A 7,889-nucleotide genomic window follows, 5' to 3' on the forward strand; every position below is an offset into this window, starting at 1 on the left:
AACTAGGTCAAGCTACCCATCCATACCCCCCTTAATAGTACGGTCAAAGGAAAAACAAAGTCCTAAACTACTCTAAGTGTCTCTCCAACTTCAATTGACACTTAGAACTAGTTATCCTTAACCTTGTCGTCCATCCTTTGAAAACCGAAACGATTTCCATCGTAGGGGCATGACAAACTCGATTGCCCAATGGATCTCCATTACCATGACCTAACTTAATTGCCTCTGCAAAACACACGTTAGTCATAGTAATCTTGTATTGACATTAATCACCGAAATCCAACTAGGGGCTAGATGCTTTCATCCTTATCCAAGAAAACAATGTCAAATGTTTTCCCTTCAACGAAAAGGTCAACAGCTTCTTTCCCATTCTCAACAGTAGTAGCCTCGCAGTTAAGTTTGTGCAACATATGCATGAGAATCACACAATCAACTTTGATATCCTTGATAACTAATGCCCTTGGGGCAGACCCTTGGTTCCTGGATGCCATGAAGATACTGCAAACAAAATGAGGAAATCAATTTTAATATTACTCTTCACTTCCTGATACTACGAAGAAGATTAAGAAAATCATAATATTCTCTACTTGATTACAGCATTGTAAAACATATATTGTTTCCAAATCGCAGTATCATATCAAGTATTAACAGTAAGCATGTTTATATTTTACAGTAGATTAGACTGAATGACATATACATAGATTATTATTGTAGTTCTAGATTAAAATGAATGACGTGTGTAGATTATTAAGAGCTCCAGCTCCCGCTCCTCCGTGCACTATAGTGAGAAGTTGTTTTCTCCCTTCTTCTCCTAAAATGAACAAGAAGCCAGTGAAACAATTACTTTTAGGTTCACCGGCTCCTCCATGCATTGCAGCAAGGAACCAGAGCTGTTTTGAGCTGTGCCATACATGGCTTAATACTGCAGTATACTAGCTACGACTACGGTCTAGACGAAATATACATATTCTAGAGAAAATATAAAAACAAAGAGAAGGAATTAAGGACCAACCTTGACTTCAGATGATGATGCACACATATCTTTCCTTCTTGGTACTCAGCTGCCTCTTTGAGTGGTGCATATCACAGTCGCAGGGTCATTTTATAGGCGAAGCCAAGGGCAGAAGTTTGCCTGCCCAAATTTTAAAGATTTTTCCTATAACTGCTCGAAAATAAATGCGAATTGGAAATCTGATACACGTAATTAATTCTCTCCTCGTTCCAAATCAAAATGCAAGATCTCACGCCCCTTGGGTTCTGACATGTGTATATATGGCGTGTTGCTATTGATGAATTAACTCCTAGCCGTTGCATGTGAATCCGCCATGGCGATGAGCAAGCCATTGCTAAACGTTGAGAGGGCGATGGAGTTCTCAAAACAAAAGAAAAAAGGTGTGGTGATTACATGTTTGTGACATTCAGTCCTTTACCGATTTTTGTTCCATATTTTTAATTGTTGAGATTACATGGTTGTTGCCACTTAGGTCAATGTATCACGTCTCACTCTTTTTGCCTTTTCTATAGGACAGGTGTGTGAAAAAAGGAGAGTTGTGGAAAGGTTATTTTATGATAGATGATGAATGTAATGAACATCTTAATGGATGGCATGTGAGCCTGTTATTTGGTCATGAATGGAATATTGACTTGGGCCCATACATGTGTAATCCGATTTGTTTTCCTGCTCATGGGCTATTGAAACAGCACGTGATTTGTGGAAAAATAAATGTGCCATGCGATGGACCAAGAAAAAATGTGGCACATAAAAGGGTTGGGCTTGACATAATAGAAATTACAATCATGAAAAACATATGGGCCAAAAAATCATAACATAAAATGGGCTAGGCCCAAAAACAAAGCTCTCTAATTGGGCTTGGTCCATTATAAGTCTACCTTCCACATGGGCTTTAACAGGCTGCATTTTAGTTTTATGACATTTTTGTGACCTGCCCTGCCAACTCAGCGCCACATCAACATTTGACGTTATCTGATCCTACGTGGCATGGTGCAAGAATCGTGACAAAAAAGAATGTCATAAGCATTTGTGACGTTAAAAACTAATGTCATAGATTTGTGACATCAATCAAATAAACAGGCGTCACGGAGCATGGTTTTGGACTCATGGTTTGTGACAAGCATTTTCATCAACCGAATGTCACAAATCTTGAACTATGACATAAATTTATGATATTACGGACGGAATGAAATGTTAAAAATGACACATCTCTTGTAGTGTGTGGTAGCGAATTATCTAATGAGCCAGAAAAGTCACTTGAGGAAGTACCAAAGCCAAGGACGTCTTTGTTTAAAAGAGGAGAGGATGATGAGTCCATGACTTCTCAAATTACTATAACTAATGGAAGTATGGGAAAGTGCATCGATTTTGAAATATTCAGAAGGTAATGCTATAAAAATTGTCCCGGTTTAGTTTGGTACTATTGATGGTGAACAAACATATACCATGAAGGAGAATGAAATTGTTGCTTCTGGTGGACTTTTGGTCAATGAATATTTTAGGAGGTGCAACATTCAAGACAACAGAAAGTATGGAACCAAGAAAATATATTTTTATTAGTTCAATTCAGATTGACATGCTGCCGTCGAGTCTGGTCCCACTACAAGAGATATGACCTTTTACGACATTGCACTTATGTCGTAGAAACTGAAAATAATATCGTGTTTTACAATTTACGACGCACCTGTGACAAAAATGCGTTCATCGCCTATGCCCTGTAGCTAAAGGTGTTCTGCGACAAAATTGATATTCTCGTCGTAATTTTTGCGACGTTCCTACTGGCGTCGTTGATTTACGACACTCGATTATCGTCATTATCAAGTGAAGGAAACGTCGCAAACCATTGACCATGGATGTATATGCAGGTGCCACGTAGGATCACAAAACATCATAAAAAATATTGCATAAAACGTGCGGATTTAATATATTGCAGCCCACAAAATCAATTTATAACCAGCAAGCAAACTGAAAATAGCCAGATTTCATTACATTACTTGGCAAATCAAATTCATTCATAGTTACATGTCCAAATAATTGTCACATGTCAAACTCCACCCAAAATACATAAACCTCACATGTCCATGTCATTACCAAGTCCAACCAAGTAGCAAAATATGAAGCCACATATCCAAGCCATTACCAAAATAAACAGCTACATCCAAACCATTACCACATATCCAAGTCCAGGCTAAGTACCAAAATAAACAGCCTCATATCCAAACCATGTTGAGGAAAAGGTAAGGAGTGACCTAGTCCTTGTTCAAGATGAACAATCGACACAGAAGAGTATTGGTTTCCTCTGTTTGCTTCTTCAAATTTTCAGTCTCTTCTGCCTACTTCTCCCTTGCTTCCTCTGACTCCACAACCTTCTTCAATACATCCAACTCATCCTGCTGGCCATGAAGTTGATCTCTAAGTGCTGCAACACCTTGCTTCTTTGCCGCAACTTCAATCTCCAACTCTTGTACACATGCAACAGCAGTAGCACTTCTCTTAGCGAATGTTGGCTCAAGGCCAACATTTCGAAGAAATTTACTTGATGGCAAAACCTGAGCAACAACTTAGCAGGCTGAGCCTTGATGGCTTCCATTTGATCCTAACATGATAAGAAAAATAGTTTGCATTAGTATACATATGAAGTAGAATTAGGAAAAAAAATGGAAGCTGTAAACATCCATTAGTATGGGTAACAGACTACAAGTAATCAAATAAGAAATGTCTATGCCTAAAGTTCGAAAGGCATTCGTCATTGGCATTTGGCAGAAAGATCAACAGATAAAGAAAACAGAGCAAGCTTGTCTTATTATTCAGTTCTGTAACTAGTGGCCGTACTTGTTATATATAACCATGTCAAGGACAATAATAAAACAACTAAACAAGTGGAGCATATTACTGCTTATCCATGATGAATTTGTTCCGTAGAAGAAAAGAGTAGGGGAGTCTTTTGTTGCTGTTTGAGAAAATTTAGTACATTCTTGTATTTCACTATTAAGCAATCTGGACCAAATTGTAATTTGGAATAAGCACTATTTCAAGGATTGATTAGACCATATAAAGCAAGAAAGCACATCTACGGTTAACTACGCTATCCACATGTAACTTCAATAGGCATTATTTTAGCTTTATCATAATCAAATAGTCCCTATCCTGAAATTAAGCCCACAATTATTATATCCACAGAGCTTCAGCAAAATGGAATAAGAAAATTGGAGAGACATTGCAAGGTCAGTACCCGGAGGACACAAGATGTCTTGAATAGGTTACCAACTTGATCTTGTCAACATTCTTCCACCTGAGACTCATTGTAGTTTATAATTCCACTTGAGCAAGCTTTGGACAACCTGTCACAAGAACAAACGGACATCATAGCAGCTACTAATTTCCGAGAACTTCTTTGCTTGAAGAAATGTACACTGAACAGAATAGCAATTCAAAACTTCAGAAAATCAACACTTCGTCTTACCTGCGCTTTTACTACTGAACTCAATCTATGCTCCCTTTTCATCATCTCCACCTCTGCCCTCTTCTAAGCAACAGCAACCCTGAGGCTGGCAATCCTCTCCTCGAGCCCATACAAGGATTTCTTTGCACCCAACAAAACCAAAAACAACAAACCCGCATCAGCACCTTAATTCACTCTCTTCATCAACCACTATAGGATAGCCACAGCTGGTGCGTGTTTCCTGCTTCCCCACGATGGCACAGTTTAGCAAAAGTTGAAATTATGCAATGGCACAAATTAATCAGTCGTGTAAGCTGACTCTTACCTTTCGCTAATGTAGATTGGTGATATGCTGCTGAAGTGGTGAGGCAATCAGGGGAACGAGGATAGTGGCACGTCGTACAAGGCTAAGTGATTGGCCGCCAGTCACTTCTGCTGCCTTCCAGACCTTGCTAGAATAATGCACATATATCAGCAGAATATTTCTACTTTGATAAGCTGACGAAGTCATTAGTGTTATCAACATACTTGATCATGGTAATAATTCAGATTCTACATGACAGGGGCATGACACTAACATGTGTGTATACATCATACATAAGTGTGTGCCTACATAGAACATGCATCTAGGCTTTCTTGCAAGACCAATATGCCGCAATGGGCAGGCATATTACCCGGACATTGAGATATTTCCCGTAATGTGATGTCTTCACAAAATAAGATACGTAAATATACAAAAACGCAGCCAAAAAAAAAAAGAAATGAACTCAAAGTGATTGAATGGAAGATGGTGTAGTATCCTAAAAATCTCTACTACTGTTGAAATAACAGATAAATAAATATGCACGAAAGCAGAGTACTAACACAGTTGCAGAAAAGGTGGCCAATTCAATTGTAAACAAAAGGGGAAAACAATAGGTTGGTGACTTTACTTCAACCAGAACATGAAATTACTCAATGTTAGGAGTTACCATAAGTGTTTGATTTTTGGATCAATTTTATCAATGAAATTTCTCCTATGCAGCCTCTGTCATTCGGCATGCTGAATTTTTTTGCCAATATTTTCCTCATGTCTGCAACAATAATATGCCAAAGAGAAATAAATAAGCATGGCTAAGATAGAGTTTTTAATTTTTATACACTGGAAAAAAAAGGTTGGACAGACAGAAATGCGGATATGTTAAAATCAAGCCCCTTCTACCAGAAATAGGTGCACGGTGCACTAGACTGCTTGTGGATAACTTTAACTTTAATATCTCAGAAATCAAATGTCATTCATAATTCACATGGCAACTCGCAGCAGCATTTGCAAAAGGCCTTTTTGTTTCGAAGAGTAACTAACTCCATACTGGTTCGTTGGTTATGATCTAGACGACCCATTTTTGTGGTTTCATTTTGCCTCAGGCAACTTTATCAATTCAACACAGACAAAACATGCAGTTTTACTGAACCTGAAAACAGCCTATCATTCAGTTTCAAAAAATTGTTGTGGCCGATCTATTGAACGGAAGTCGAGTAACCGAATCCTGCAACATGGGACAAAATAAGCATGCATACATATAGTGATTGCAAGGGAAGAAGAGCCTACTTACTCGTGCAGTCGCAGCGAAGCTGAATCGGATCTGTGGCATGTTCCCACACGCCCGCAGTTCAGCAACACGACGACGGCGACGAGCACGCGATAGTGGATGGCGAAGGCGGTCGCCATTGTCGCGGCCTCATCATCTCACGCCACCGCTTCCTGGATCAGCGCCGCCGCCACCAACGCTGTCACCACCACCGTCGCCTCTCCGTCCCACACTACCACCGCAGCTGCCTGGGACCGGCGCCTCCCACACTGATCCGCACTGCCTCCTGCGGCCGCCGAGTAGATCCTTCACCAGATCCACGCCGCTGCCTCGTGAGCCCGCAGGCCGTCGCGTTAGGGAGCTGCTGGTGGTGCGAGGGAAGGGTGGGCGGCGCGAGAATCGAGGGAGGCCTGGGCAGCGTGAGGGAGGCGGTGGGCGGCCGGCTAGCCGGCCGAGTTGCGGCAAGAGGGAGGCGGGTGGCGCTGGGGGCCTGGCGGAGAGGCCTGCGTGCGGCATGCGGAATTGCGGATAAGGTGTGTGGGGGAAGCCGGGGAGGGGGCATGTGGGAGTTTTTTTTGCCGGTGATTTTGTTTCTGCGCGCGGGAGGATTCGTTGCATGCGCGTGGAATGAAATTTTTAGAGGCGGGGGGTGCTATTTCGGGCATATGCTCCATCGACACGAGATCTTTCCATCTATGAGATCTTTCCATCTATATAACATGAAGCTGAGGATCTCAAGGGGTAACCTCATTTACCTATTTTGTTTTACATGGTACCAAGAGCCATCGTCCACACGGAGCTCTTCAATGGCGTTCGCGAGTTCATCCTCATTGCCTTCTGCTGCCATGTTTCCCATCTCCTTTCTTCCAACCAATGAAAAACTCACCCGAGCGAATTTTCCTTCGTGGAAAGCTCAGGTTCTCTCAACCTTGAGAGGATATCTGTTGGTCGGGTACATCCATCTAGAGGCGCAGTCGCCGTCTCCCTTCCTCGTCTCGGAGAAGGGGAAGGAAGATTCGAAGGAACCCCCAAGCCCAACCCAGAGTATGATGCATGGGTGGCGAAGGATCAGATGGTCCTCAATTACCTCCTCTCCAACATGTCCAAGGAGATCCTTGGGCAGGTGAATCAGGATGTCACCGCGTCGGACGCGTGGCGTGCGCTTGAGAAGATGTTCTCCTCTTTCTCCCGCGTGAGAGTCATTTCCACGCGCATGGCTTTGGCTACGGCCATGAAAGGTACAAATTCCATTAGTGAATATTTTGGGAGGATGAAAACCTTGGCAGATGAGATGGCGCCGGCCGGACGCAAACTTGAGGATGAGGAGCTTGTCTCCTACATCCTTACGGGTCTCGACCTTGACTTTGACCCTGTCGTCTCAGCTGTGACTGCACGTGTGGAGCCTATCTCCGTCGCCGAATTGTACACCTAGCTCATCAGCCACGAGCAGCGTCTCGAGATGCGTAGCGGCGGCGGGAACCAGTCCTCGGCCAACATGGCGTCGAGGGGAGATCATGGGGGCAGTGGCAACCGTAGCGGTGGCGGTGGCCGTGGCGGCTCCGGAGGTTACCGTCATGGAGGCTACGGCCGCGGCAACAGAGGAGGTCGCGGTGGCGGTGGTGGCCAACGCAAACAACCCTTCCAACCAGGGGTCTACTGCCAAGTCTGCACCAAGGAAGGTCACACTGCCATAGGCTGCTTCAAGCGTTTTGACGCATCGTACACGCCTCCACAGAAGTCATCATCATCGGCAACTGCATCCTACGGCGTGGACACCAACTGGTATATGGATACCGGTGCCACGGACCACTTCACCAGCGAGCTGGACAAGCTCACCGTGCACGACAAATACCATGGTGGTGAGCAA

At 43.1% G+C, this 7,889-nt stretch overlaps 1 long non-coding RNA gene and 1 other non-coding gene across 7 annotated transcripts; one reads left to right on the forward strand and one right to left on the reverse strand.

The window, feature by feature from the left end:
• Window positions 1–2,972: 2,972 nt before the first annotated feature.
• Window positions 2,973–6,605, reverse strand: LOC136497079 (uncharacterized). Of its 6 annotated transcripts, XR_010769193.1 has the most exons (7): window positions 6,047–6,605; window positions 5,906–5,980; window positions 5,426–5,527; window positions 4,780–4,906; window positions 4,476–4,595; window positions 4,245–4,353; window positions 2,973–3,608 (listed from the first exon to the last, which is right to left on the reverse strand). It is a non-coding gene; the product is annotated as an uncharacterized lncRNA (long non-coding RNA). The 6 variants fall into 6 exon arrangements; XR_010769195.1 differs by lacking the exon at window positions 5,906–5,980 and having other exon boundaries at window positions 4,780–4,902; XR_010769192.1 differs by lacking the exon at window positions 5,906–5,980.
• A 726-nt stretch (window positions 6,606–7,331) lies between these two features.
• LOC136498750 (small nucleolar RNA Z247) lies at window positions 7,332–7,470 on the forward strand. The gene has a single exon (XR_010769753.1). It is a non-coding gene; the product is annotated as a small nucleolar RNA Z247 (small nucleolar RNA).
• Window positions 7,471–7,889: the final 419 nt, after the last annotated feature.

Source organism: Miscanthus floridulus, chromosome 12, assembly GCF_019320115.1.
Source record: "Miscanthus floridulus cultivar M001 chromosome 12, ASM1932011v1, whole genome shotgun sequence".
In the NCBI taxonomy this organism is placed as follows: Eukaryota; Viridiplantae; Streptophyta; class Magnoliopsida; order Poales; family Poaceae; genus Miscanthus; species Miscanthus floridulus.